Here is a 13,906-nt window from a genome sequence, read left to right as displayed (position 1 = left end):
CTCAAGTGTTTACAAGTCATTTGTATTTCACTTGCTATGTATGGCCTAACCATATGCTCATATCCCAATATTGGACTTTCCCTTACTAATGTTTAAAACTTATTTATATGTAAAAAACACTTGCTTTTATGTGTCAAAATTTTTTTTTAAAAATTATACCTGATTTTATGGCAATTTTCCAATGCAGATATTTCAAATTCATGTATCTTTCTCTTTATGACTTTTGGCTTCTATACCTGTCTTGGACAAGTCTTGGCTTATTCCATGAGTATATTTTTAAAAAGCTCTCATGTTTCCTTCTGGTACTTCTACAGCTTATCTTCTGGCTTATATCTTTCATTCATTTCAATTTATTTAATGTTAGGAATAAGGGAGATCAAAATTTTATGTTTTCTAAATGGCTAGCCAGTTACCTCTTCTCATCCACAACTCCCACCTATTTAATAAGCTACATCTTAGTATGAATTCTTGCTATCTAGGTGGTATGGACTTCTAAAATAAGCTCTTGAAATAAACTACCAAACTGTTTTGCTCCAATCTGTACTCTCACCAGTCAGAAAGGTGCTTAGATCCTGAATTCTTACCAACATCCCATGTTATTTAAATAGCTTTTTCAGAGTGACAAAAAATAGCAAGTACTTCAATTTCCATTTATTTGATTACTAAACAAATTCAACAATCTTCTTTATTTCTTCAATGATTTATTTGTTCATGGACCATGATTTTTTTTGTCCATTTTTACACTGGAACCTTAATGCTCTTTGATTTTAAACATACAATATTTACTCCCTAACATTTGCCCTTTAATTGTGTAACACTTTGAAGGTGTTTAAAATTTTTATTTAGTCACATCTTTCAAGCTCTTCTGTAAATTCTTTGTTTCATATGCTTACAAAATCTTCTCAGAGGATGGAATCTATTTACCAATACAACTACCATTTTTTTGTAATCATTCCTTCTCGAGGATTCAAGTTTCACCTGAGGTCATTTCCTTTCAGTCTGAAGAACATCCTACAGCATTTCTTGGTATGCAGGCCTCCTTGCAACTAATTCTCTCAACTTTTGTTTATCTGAAAAAAGTCCTTATTTCACCTTCATGTTTTATGGATATTTTTGCTGAATTCAGAATTTCAGGCTGACAGCTTTATCCTTTCAGAACTTTAAACAGGTCATTCCATTGTCTTCTAACCTCCATCTTAAGTCATCCTTTTTTGATATTTTAATTCCTATGTTCATAATGTGTCTCCCCACCCTCCACCCTTTGGCTACATTCCATATTTTCTTTCAACCTGTGATATTCAGTAGTTTAAGATGTGCCTAGATGTGGTTTTCCCTGTGTTTATGCTGCTTGGGATTCACTTAACTTCTTGGATTTGAAATTGATTTTAATCTGAATAAGTGATGGCAACTACTTCTTCAAGTATTTTTTTGAAGTTTTTTATTTTTATTTATTTGGCAGAGCAAGAGCGAGAGAGAGATCACAAGTAGGCAGAGAGGCAAGCAGAGGGGGAAGGTGAAGCAGGCTCCGTGCAGAGCAGGGAGCCCAATGCGGAGCTAGATCCCAGGACCCTGGGATCATGACCTGAGCCGAAGGCAGAGGCTTATCCCACTGAGCCCAGGTACCCCTTTATCCTGTTTCATCTCTCCTTCTGCCATTCATATGCTAGACAGTTTAATACTGTCCCATTGGCCATCGAGGCTCTGTTCATTTTTTGTAATGTTTCTGCATTCTTTAGATTGACAAATTTTTACTTATCTTCAAGTTCACCAATTCTACCTCTGGCATCCCCAATCTGTTGTTAAATCCATTCAGTGAAATTTTCATCTCAGATATTGGACTTTTTAGTTCTAGAATGTCTATTCCTTTTTATAGTTTCCACCTCTCTACTGACATTACCCATCTGTTCAGTCATTATCATGCTTCTCCCTTTAAGTCATTGAAAATACTATAGTTGCTTTTTAAAGTCTGCTAATCCTGCTAATATTAGTGTTTGCTACCATTTGGGGTAGATGATGTTGGCATAAAGTCACATTTTCCTGATTCTAGTAACTGTATATTATAAACTGGATATTGTGAAGGATATGTTGTAGAGACTTTAGGAGTCTCTTATGATCTCCTGAAGAATGAGGATTTGTATTATACCTGGCAGTTAAATCAATAGCTAATCAAGTTGCCTTGTGGATGCTTGGTTTACACTTTTTTAGAATGGGACTTAAGAACATGTTTACCAAGGCCCTTTAATTTGGTGGGAATCAAAAACCAAATTCTGTCTCCCCTGCTAAGGATAGCTGCAATATCTCTAGTCAGCACTTTCAGTCTTACAGCTGTTGTTTTCCATTGAGCTCAGCAGTATCTTCCATTCACAATTCAGGGGTCACTTAAGTCTTGGGGTTGGGAGGGGTTATTCATAGACTTTAAGACTATCCTACTATAACTCCCTCCTTTCTGGAATTCGTCAATTTCCAGCAATTCTGGCACTCTCAAATGTCATTCCTTGACACCTTAAACCAGTAAGACTCTTTCTGCCTGATTTCCAGCTGCCCTGTGCTGCACGGTCTTTTGGACAAGAGTAAAGCTGTATAAATTTTTTTAAAAAAAACATCTGGCGTTTTCCAAAGTATATCTTCAACTAGGTTCTGAGATACAGTATTGTTCAACCTGTATATGATGCTGTCATAAGAAATCTTAGCCTAACATTAAGTATACATTATCTCTAAAATATAAATTTACTGTACAGCTTTTAAAAACTGATCTTTAAAAGGTGTTCTTCCATTTTAATACTTGCAACTGCAATGGCTTCTAGGAATACCTGAATTTATTAAACTTTTTGACTTTTTACTGTAAGTAACCTGTGTAAGTATTAATTCATTTAGTCTTTCAATAAATATGTCCAATGTCTATTGTGTGCCAGACATTCTCCTAGGTGGTAGATATACAATACCAAGATAGAAATAGGCAAGGCCTCTGTTCTGTGGAATTTTCATTCCAGTGCATCTAAAAAACTGAACAAAGACATTTCCGACTATGTCTTCCCCAAACAATAATATGGGTGATTTTGCAAGGACCTACGTTATAATGAAGTGATGCCCTTTTTTCATATGCATAATTTTGAAAGAAAAATTGATTTTACATTTGGACATACATGGTAGTCCCATAATCTAAATAAATACTCAACAAAATCCATTTACTTATCAAATACTTATCAAAATCCATTTTAAAGCTTTCTTTTAAAAAACTATACCCTGACAGCAACTCTGCTTTTCATTGTAACAATGATTTTCTGATACCATAAGTAGCTGATAATTTAAGTTACACAAAAAGGAATCACTGGTCATTTGACCATACAACATAGTATAGAGAACATTCATTTAGGTCACTGTGCATAATTTCAGGAACCAATACTGGTAAATAAATAGTGGGGGAAATCTTCAAAACCTTACTAATATCTTTGGTTTTACCCTTCCTCTAGTGTTAAATAAAGACTCCTAAGGCAGTGAGAAAAGAAGTATCTACTTTTCCATACTATCTCCTACAGGGAGAGCTGCAAATTACAACCTATCAAATTTAAATATGGCTAGGTACAATTTAATGTAGTAACTTGACTACCAGAAACCAGAATTAAAAAACAAAAACAAAAACAAAAAACCAGAATTATCATAAGCCATCTTTTGATCAAACCACAACTGGAAGTGATGTATTAAAAACAATGTGTCCAAACATAAGCTGATTTTGGCCCAAAGTAAACAGTGCTTTTGTAAATCTGAACCATCTCATTAAGAGAAGTCTGAGGCATTTAATTTTCTTGGATTTTCATATATGGCTTTCTCTAAACAAAGATAAACCACTAAAGTTTATTATAACAAAGTTTGCTGTTACTCGAAAAGATTATTTAAATGTCTAAAGTTTTTTTTTTTAAGTTATAGCATTCATTTTGCCACCATCAAATTTGAAAATGCCATATTTTCCTCTAAGAAATCTATCCCCCAATATAGCTGCCAAACTCAGCTATTGCAGCAGTGCAGGTTCTGGGCCTAATTCTTGCTGCCCAAATAATATTGAGGCACACTCTTATAAAAACTCTGAATTATTAAACATCTCTTTATACTACGTGTTAAAGTAAGAATGTAATAGGCACCACAATACATTTTTTTGGAGAAGGATAAAAATGCTTAAAAATAACAGCTAATACATGGATAAGCTTCAAAAAAATCCATGAAATCTCTAAAATGGTATACTACACAGTGCATAACTGTACATTCAAAGGACAGAATCCATAGCTTTCAAGAGATTCTCCAAGGAGTCTAAACAAAAGGTTAACAGCTACTGCTGAGATGTTGGAATTTAATTTGCCAGTAGATGTTAACATCAGTTTCTGTAAAATTTTCTGCTCTCAGTAATTTGTATCAGAATGATATTCTTACCTATACTAATTGTTAACTCAGTTATAATGCACTTGTATCCCATTAAGGTTTGAGGCTGCAGTTCTTTCCGAAAGAGTTAAGTTTTGGAGAAGGTTAACAGCAACTTCTTTCAAGACATGTCTCCAAAGGCAAAGGAAACAAAAGCGAAAATGAACTTTTGGGACTTCATCAAGATTAAAAGCTTCTGCACAGCAAAGGAAACAGCCAACAAAACAAAGAGGCAACCCACGGAATGGGAGAAGATAATCACAAATGACACTACAGACAAAGGGCTGATATCCAGGATCTACAAAGAACTCCTCAAATTCAATGCAATGCACACAAAACAGATAATCACCTCAAAAGATGGGCGGAAGACATGAACAGACACTTCTCTAAAGAAGACACACAAATGGTTAACAAACACATGAAAAAATGTTCATCATCATTAGCCATCAGGGAGCTTCAAATCAAGACCATGTTGAGATACCACCTTACACCAGTTAGAATGGCCAAAATCAACAAGACAGTAAACAAGTATTGGAGAAGATGTGGAGAAAGGGGAACCCTCTTACACTGTTGGTAGGAATGCAAGTTGGTGCAGTCACTTTGGAAAACAGCGTGGAGATTCCTTAAGAAATTAAAAATAGAACTACCCTATGACCCGGCAATTGCACTACTGGGTATTTATCCCAAAGATACAGATGTAGTGAAAAGAAGGGTCATATGACCCCAGTGTTCACAGCAGCAATGATCACAATAGCCAAACTGTGGAAAGAGCCAAGATGCCCTGCAACAGAAGAGTGGATAAAGAAGATGTGGTCCATAAACACAATGGAATATTACTCAGGCATCGGAAAGGAGGAATAACCAACTTTTGCATCAATATGAATGGGACTGGAGGAGATTATGCTGAGTGACATAAGTCAAGCAGAGAGTCTATTATCATCTGGTTTCACTTACTTGTGGAGCATAAGGAATAACAGAGGACACTGGAAGGAGAGGAGAAGTGAGTTGGGGTAAACTGGAGGGGGAGACAAACCGTGAGAGACTGTAAACACTGAAAAACACACAGGGTTTTGGAGGGGAAGGAGGTGGGGGGCTGAATGAGCTGGGTATTGAGAGCACGTAATGCATGGAGCACTGGGTGTGGTACATAAACAATGAATCTTAGAACGTTAAAAAAAAAAAAGTTTTGGGGAAGGTTAAAAAACAACTCTCATCCCTAAAACAAATGTCTCAGGATCATAATGGAAGAATAATCATGAGGTATGGCCTAGAATAATCTATCCCATGTTTTATATAAAATTATACAATAAAGGCTAATTAATATTGTAAACTGAAAGGACAACTGATTATTAATATGTATAAAAAGATATTATAATGCTACTATGTCTTCTTCACTTAAAATGGCAATTTTAATTGCCATTCCAATTACCATTGGAAAATGTTTTCATCATTCCTCGTAAAGTAAATCAATGACAATATCTCTATTTAAAATGTAATGGACACAGAGGTAAAATATTTGCTATCCAATAAGAAAGAATCAGCAATGGTGCTAGAAATGCAACCTAAATGTCTTTCAATTATTTGAATGTCTCCTCAGAAACATGAGCATATTAAATGCAGCTCTAAGGAAACCTGGATTCTATTTATTGCTACCAAGTGGTTTTGTGGCTTTGGTTCAGTAACCACCTCTCTGTACCATCTGTAAAACAGGGAATACACAACTGTAGCAGTAATGAGGTTATGTACTCACCTGTTTCATTTTTCTCCCAAGCACACAGGAGGACCACATTTTCCATTCCACTTGCTGCTACATGCAGCCATGGATCTAGTCCTGACCAATGCAATGATGTATGCTCCTTCCAGGACTGGTCCCTAAATCATCCTTTCACACATCCTTTGAGCTCTCACTCTTCCATCACTGGCTTGTTGAATGTAGTAATCCTAGTGGTGACTCCAACGAGGCCACAGAGGCAACTGAGTCATAAGACGGAAGGAATGTGGATACTGGAGTCATCCACATGGTTCTCTGTGTGAGAAATAAACTTTTATTGTGCTCCACCATGAGATTTTGGGGTTCTCTGTTTCAGATACAATTATCTTAACCTACCTTAGTGGGGGGAAATAAAATGAGGTAAAAATTTTAGAGTAGCCTGGGGGGTTGAGGGGTCAGGGATTTTTAAATACTATACATATGTGGGGTAATGATAAAAACTTTTTATCCAGAAACTAAGGCATGGACTTTGGACTCACAAGTCTGGGTTCAAGCTCAGCCTCTGACACTTACTATGCTATATGACACTGAATTCAGTTACTAATACAGTTTTTTCAACTATAAAATAGGAGTAATAATAATAATACCTACAGCCCACCAGATTATTATTAGGATTAAGTGAAATAAAGTATACAAAGAATACAGGATAGGGTATGGCATATATTACTACTTTACAAATACTAGCCAAACTATTAAAAATATCTAAAAAGATGGCACAAATGTAACTAAACCACATACTGGATAAAACTGTTGGAAAGATTATCATATTTAAGGTTAGTAATAAACAAATTGTTGGCTCTGAGAGGGCTTTTCTAATGTGATCAGAAAAATTAGTCATCTGGAAGTTTGGAATACATCATTATAGTACATTAATTTCTCTAAGGTAAATATAAATGTTTTGAGTCTTATGTTTATACAGCTACAAACCTACCTCAAGTGGTCTTTCTAATATATATTTTAAAGATTTTGTCAGAGAGAGAGAGCAAGTACGCACGCGCACAAGCCCACCAGGCAGCTGGAGAAGCACATTCCCTGTTGAGCAAGTAGCCCACGCAGGGAACCCAATGCGGGAGTCTATCCTAGGACTAAGATCATGACCTGAGCCAAAGGCAGACACTTAACTGACTGAGCCACCCAGGCGTCCCATGGTCTTTCCAATATTAAAAATGGATTAGAAATTTTGATTCAACTACTTATAAATGTATGAGGTGGGGGTAATTCAAACAGATCATTAGCATAGGCAAGTATCAGTTTCCAGCAAGTTTTTAAGAATGATTCAAATATACTCTTTTGAGCTCTGTCCTTTAAATAGTTCCTACAATTTCACAGAAAAAAAAAAAAGTTCAGAGCATACTATTCCCATATTCCATAACCCTCTCCAAAGAGACAGTTCTTAAACAGCTTTACAAACATATACCTGCCACATTCACCCACTGAAGCCTATTCTTGATTGGGATGTAGAACAGAATGGTACTCTGTGGTTTTAATAATACTCATTAAAAATACTATTTAATCTATTACAAAAAGTAAGCTGCTACAGAAAGCAAAAAGTGTTATTCATTCCATTTTTCCAAGGAGAGAAAGATTAAAAACATTTTGGTTGCCTAATGTCAGGCCCTCTTTGTTCAGAAGGGCAAACCAACAGGGAAATAGAAAAGCATAATGCAAAATCCTGGGCATGACAGAGTATTCAGAAACATTCAAAATGCCACACGTGATGGAATGCCTAGAGACATTAAAAGGTTTTTAAATAGGTTTTAAAAAAGATACCTAGTTGCCAAAATTTTTTTGAACTGGTTAAAATATTTATTGCTACAGAATAACAGAAGGGTAATACTAACCTGGTCTGAAATCTTAGCCACGTCTATGTACTTTTTTGAATTTCAGTTTCCTTATTTACAAGTTGAAATGACTGAACCAGATGATGTCAAAGGTCCCTTAATTCTAAAAGACTAAAATTCAAGGCATCTGGCTGGCTCAGTTGGTTGAGCGACTGCCTTCAGCTCAGGTCATAATCTTTGAGTCCCCGGATGGAGTCCTGCATCAGGCTTCCTGCTGAGCAGAGGGTCTGCTTCTCCTTCTGACCTTCCTCCTCATGCTCACTCACTCTCATTCTCTAATAAATAAATAAAATCTTTAAAAAAATAAGACTAAAATTCAAATTACAAATGGATAGTTTTAATATACAGCATACTTTAGAGTTAAAAGTGGATAATTAAGATTTTTCTGAGATAATTTTGTTTTAAAAAATCTCCAAATTCTCTAAAATGTTAGTATACTCTTTTGTAAATTCAGTGGAATGAGTATAATCTTTGCCTTTTTGGCAGTCTTCTTCTGAGACCAAATACAGAAGCATGTATGTCACTGATCCGGAATTACTAAGTTGAACTGAAAGTCAGGATATAAGCCTTTTTTTTCTTGGCTTTACAACTTTCCCAGAATGACTGTGCTTCACTCTTTTCCCCTATCAAATAAGGGAAAATGTGCTATCATCTATTTCACTGGATTAGTATTAAAGTATATTTTTGAAACACCCTGAACTACTCAGACAAGAGATTTTTTTTTTTCCCATTGGTAACTTGTCATAGCAAATCTAAGTATAAAAACAAAAGAAAGAAGTTCCCATGAGACTACTGCATATGAAGGTCCTGTTACCGCCCACACTGGAATCAGTTACAATAAATAAATCAATACAAGATGCTTCTGTAATAGGAAGAATCTGGAAAGGTAAGTAGGTACACTGCAGCACCAGATTTTAAATCTCTGATCTACATAAATACTGCCTAAACTAATCTATCCTACAGTTTTTGTTCATATGAATAACCAACACTTCTTAAATAGGCATTCTTAAAATAGTGAAATAAAGTCCTTCAGAAAGAGGGTTAGGGACAGATTAGTGGATGTGAAAGGGGGAAATAAAACAACCATTTAGAAAAGCCTATCATCACAAGATAGATTATGTATAGCACAAGGACTAATTCTTTCATCCAAATCAGGTTACCTGGTAAGCATTTACACATAGCCAAATCAAATAGATGTCTCCTTATGGCAAGCAATACCATTAAAAAAAAACAACTTAAAATTTTTATTACGGATGACTATCCTTTGGCTTTTTACATAAACATAATATACTTTACTGATGTCCTTAGCAAAAACTTGTGGCACCACATAGTAGGTTGGTGGTCCTCAAAAGATATGTTCCCATTCATGTCTGGAACCTGTTAATAATATCTGAAAAAAATTTTTAGTAGTTAACTTAGAATCACCAACCTGGAATGATTTGTGGAGATAAGATAGGAGTCAGGCCTTGAAAAAGCAGGACCTTAGATAAGTAGGGAAGATGGAAAAGGGTATTCCAGGCAGAGAAAAAGGCCTATGAAAAGTCATGGGGGTGAAACTATGGATGTTTTATTAACATATTTACCAAACAGATCAACTGGCTTCAATGTTGGGTTCCCCCACCCCAAGAACGGTGAGAGAATAAGGTTAGATTGCGGAAGGTTTTGAATGCTATGAAAATTTGAAATTTATCTGTGAGAAGCAAATGAAGATTTGTAAACAAAAAGACTAATGTGATCATTCAGAAACCAGGTGATTAATGAAATTTCAGTCTGGGAAGAGAAGAGAAAGTGGTCTGAAACTTTGGCTCTACCACATTAGCTCTTTAGACCAGCACAATGCAACAGCACTTCTGAAATGACAGAAATATTCTAGACCTGCACTGTCCAATATGGTAGCCAGTAGCCGCATATAGCTATAGAGTATCTGAGACATGACTGGTACAACTGAGGAACTGAAATTTAAATTTTTTAAAATGTTAACTAATTTAAACTTAAATAGCCTCATGTGGCTAGTGATGATACATTGGACTGAGTAGCTCTACACTATAGTTCTCTCACTTACAAAATGGAGAGGTTAAATTAGAACACTAGTGTCCCTAGGATATGTTCCACAGCCAAATAAAGTTGGTGCCGCATTCCAAGAAAAAAGTAAATGAGTATTCGAGTAGATGCACCTGAACATAACTAGAGCAATTCCAGGTTTGTAACCTTGTCATTTCACTCTTTGTATCTGTGATTAATTTAAGAGATGCCCTCTGTCTCCTGATTAGTGATTTTTCAAACTGGTCTTTAGGTTGACGTTTCCTAGGAGTCTATAGTTAAATATCTAATGAATCTAATTTAATAGAATTTCTGTGGAAAGGAACAAACCATTTCATGCAAAATGCCCCTAGATGTATGCTGTTCAGTATAAATATGTACTGGATCAAAAACTTAGTTTGAATTAAAGAATGTAAAGTCACTCAATATATGTTGAAATGGTAATATTTGGATACACTGGGTTAAATAAAATATATTACGAAAATTAGTTTCATCTGCTTTTTACTTTTAATTTAGCTAACAGAAAAATCTTAAATTACTTATGACTCACAATAGAATTTATTAATAATGACAGCCTTGCTGTAGAGAAAGTTATGAAACAGATACCTTACAGTACACATATTCAGTTAGTACATACATATTTATTCAACATCTATTATTGTCAAGCTTTATGCTAAATACTGAGACCTTAACAGTGAACAAAGAGAATGGTCTAGTTTAAATTATCTGCTACACTTCTAATGTACATTTCCCATATATTATCACATTTGTGATAATGCATAAAGATAATTTAATTTTAGAATACTTTACCATATGGGGGAGTAAATGCCAATACTTGACTTAGAAATGACAGCATATAAAGCATAAAGACTCACGCTAATGGCTGTCTATTTTTGTGATACATGCTATATAATGTTTATCTGGAAGCCTAATACTATCACATTCCAATAGCTTCTTCCAGTTTCTTGATGCCTCCCTCTAACTAGTTTGCTCCCTCTTTATGGCTCACCTCTCCCAGACTGTCTCTTCAACTGGCAACCTGCCTGCTATTCATATTACAGCAGTGTTATTTATACTTTCAGGGGTCTACAAAGAAGGAAAGAGGTTGAAAATGTAAAGTGTACATAATTTTAGGGAGCCAACTCCTGTTTTTTGGACCCAAGACAGATCTGAAGTTTCTTTTGGGCTTAAAACTTGAGTGATTTCTGTAGGATTTTACTTCATAATTAAAAGCACAAATTTACTTGAGAGCTAAAAAAACAAGTCATTAGTTTTGTCCCACTGAGGCTTTCACATAAGAAAACTTTTCCAGATAGGACTTCTAAAACGAATTAACTAGTGGTATTTCTCTAGCAAATGATTTTCAAAATAAAATACTAGGTAACATCAATAGGTCAAGAATATGTATGTTTTTAAGGCTAATGGCATTGCTTTCAAGAAACTATTACCAATAGAGCGCCTGGGTAGCTCAGTGGGTTAAGCTGCTGCCTTCAGCTCAGGTCATGATCTCAGCGTCCTGGGATCAAGTCCCACATAGGGCTCTCTGCTCAGTGGAGAGCCTGCTTCCCTTCCTCTCTCTCTGCCTGCCTCTCTTGTGATTTCTCTCTGTCAAATAAATAAATAAAATCTTAAAAAAAAAAAACAACTATTACCAATAAACTAAATGCTCAAGTTTTATTGACAGCTACAAAGAAAGCAATAAAAACAAAACTACTTTATCAAAAGGCAGTAATTTTTCCCACTTTAATAGAGAAAGTATTACTGACATATGATAGCTATTGAGAAACAAATGAAGTACCCAAGTTTCAAACACCCAAAGTGATTTCACTGCCTTTTTTGGTTGAAGTCTACCACCATCTGAAATACAGATGTGGTGAGCAAAGGAATATTATCCCTCCATATATTGCTGTGCAGGTGTGGTTACATACATAGTTGTTTCAATGTTACGTATCTTCTACAAGCAAACGAAAAAACTATTGACATTTTTTTTTTTAAAGCTAAAGAAAATAATTACTCATTGGAAAAAAAATGCCTAAGGAAAATAGAAGTATTTTCCAAAAATAATAAAATTAGCATTTTGCTTAAAAGGAGTCAAACCAAAATCTTTAAATGAAAGTACTTCATATAGGATCATGGGTCCTTTCAATCATTAAACTACTAGTGCTAATATGCCAAATACAATGCAATTAAATATAAGTTGACAAATTCAACTTTCTTTGGTCTTCAACCCAAAATGGTCTATTTTTCATATGGGCCTCAAACAAAAGGGCATAAAGCTTACTGCAAAACCAGTCTGCATTTGACAATCGATTGTCAATTCGTTAGTAGCATCAGGAAAACAAATAACAATTCCCTAAAATTTCCTTTATAACCTGGAGAGAGAATATAAGGAGACAATTCAGATGTAAATGTAACAAAATTTATCCGCTCCCCCCCTTACTCTGTGAGCCTAGCACTAGACCAGGGTCTTTGAACATGTTATCTCAAGTATTTGTCCTCCCCTCTCCCTCCTTGATAAATTCAGAAAACCACATTTTTCAATCCTCAGTGCCCTTCAGATTAAAAAAGCAAAGCAAAACAAAGCTGGGAGGGTGGGAGATGATTACAAACCAAAGCATTTCTGTGATAAACCTAAATTAAGTGTTTAAGGTTAAAATCAGAACCTGCTATAATATACAAGAGAGTCTTTCACGTGCTAAAGAAGTTTGCTTCAAATTACCTATATTTAATTCTAATAACCCTATGAGAACAAATAGTATCTTTCAATCTGATACTAAAGATTGGGGACTCCAAGGGTCTTACATTCACAACTGCAAAAATATTACTTTATGACCTTCCCTACTTCAAATTTATGAAATGCATTTATTTTCCACTAAGATGCTGAGGTATCTTTAAAAACAGATACTAATCTAGTACCTTCCATACATTAGGTAGGAAAAAAATATGGTTTCATTTAGTCAAGTAAAAAGGCACCCCAAGTTCTACAAATCGCCATGAAAATTTTAAAAAGAAATTTCAACACTGGTTAGATAGTAAAATGGACTGTTCTTTAAGCTAATGATCAACTGAGGCCCTCCCCAAAATGAAACAATATTTTAAGTAGCCACTATATGGAGACTTGGGTTGTGTTTCAACTCTTAAAACACATGGCACTTTAAAAAAAGTTAATCTTACTGGACTCCTCCTGGAAGTGAACAATACTGAAAAAAATATTTTAACATTAGTTGCAAAGTGTAATTTTTCCCCCTCAGAAAGACACCTTGTGGTGACATTAAAGTAGTTTCCATAGAGGCATGAAATTTAAACTTGCTATATTGTATATAATAAAAAAGAATATTAAACAAAGAAAAAGGGCTTTTTGTTGTTGTTGCATAATGTAATTAAGTCCCAAGACTTAGCTCCAAATCTTTACCATGGAATTCCAAATAGCAAGAAAAGAACATTTGAAAATAAGAGTTAACAATAGATCATCGCCATTTTCGACACAGAAGTATTTACATTTTAATTCAGTTCAGTCAGCTGGGTGTTAAGGAAGCATAAAAAGGCAAATACGGTAATAGCTTGAATTATAAACAGACGTGGAAAACTGCCTATTAAGATGGTTAATGGCAAAACTGAAAATGAAAACAAGGCATACCGTCATACTTCGTGTAACCAAGAGTCAAGGAATCTAGGTTAAAATAATAAAAAATGAATAAGACAGCCATGTTCTTACAAAAAGAAAAAAAAAGTAGAACGGAAAGAAAAGATCACAAACATTTTAAGGCAACCATGGGGAAAGATTGCTTTACGCCTCCACTGTTTACTAACATTTAAAATTAGCATTTCTAGTCAACACCTGGGT

The 13,906-nt window shown here is 35.0% G+C and overlaps 1 protein-coding gene across 3 annotated transcripts in view; it reads right to left on the bottom strand.

Annotated features, from left to right (window-relative positions):
- Positions 1 to 13,906, bottom strand: part of RNF19A (ring finger protein 19A, RBR E3 ubiquitin protein ligase) — a 54,708-nt gene that overhangs the window by 39,448 nt on the left and 1,354 nt on the right. Inside the window, exons 1-2 of one of the 3 annotated variants that reach the window (XM_046009730.1) lie at positions 8,023 to 8,228; positions 6,161 to 6,436 (exon numbers count right to left, since the gene is read on the bottom strand). The exons of 1 other annotated variant lie outside the window; for it this stretch is intronic. The gene's annotated coding sequence lies outside the window, so the exon portion shown is untranslated. Of the gene's footprint in view, positions 1 to 6,160; positions 6,437 to 8,022; positions 8,229 to 13,906 lie in introns of those variants that run through there. One more of the 3 variants, XM_046009722.1, reaches the window with a different exon arrangement.

Source organism: Meles meles, chromosome 1, assembly GCF_922984935.1.
Source record: "Meles meles chromosome 1, mMelMel3.1 paternal haplotype, whole genome shotgun sequence".
NCBI lineage: Eukaryota > Metazoa > Chordata > Mammalia > Carnivora > Mustelidae > Meles > Meles meles.
The sequence above is the reverse complement of the archived record's forward strand: the minus strand, read 5'-3'. Positions and strand labels throughout refer to the sequence as shown.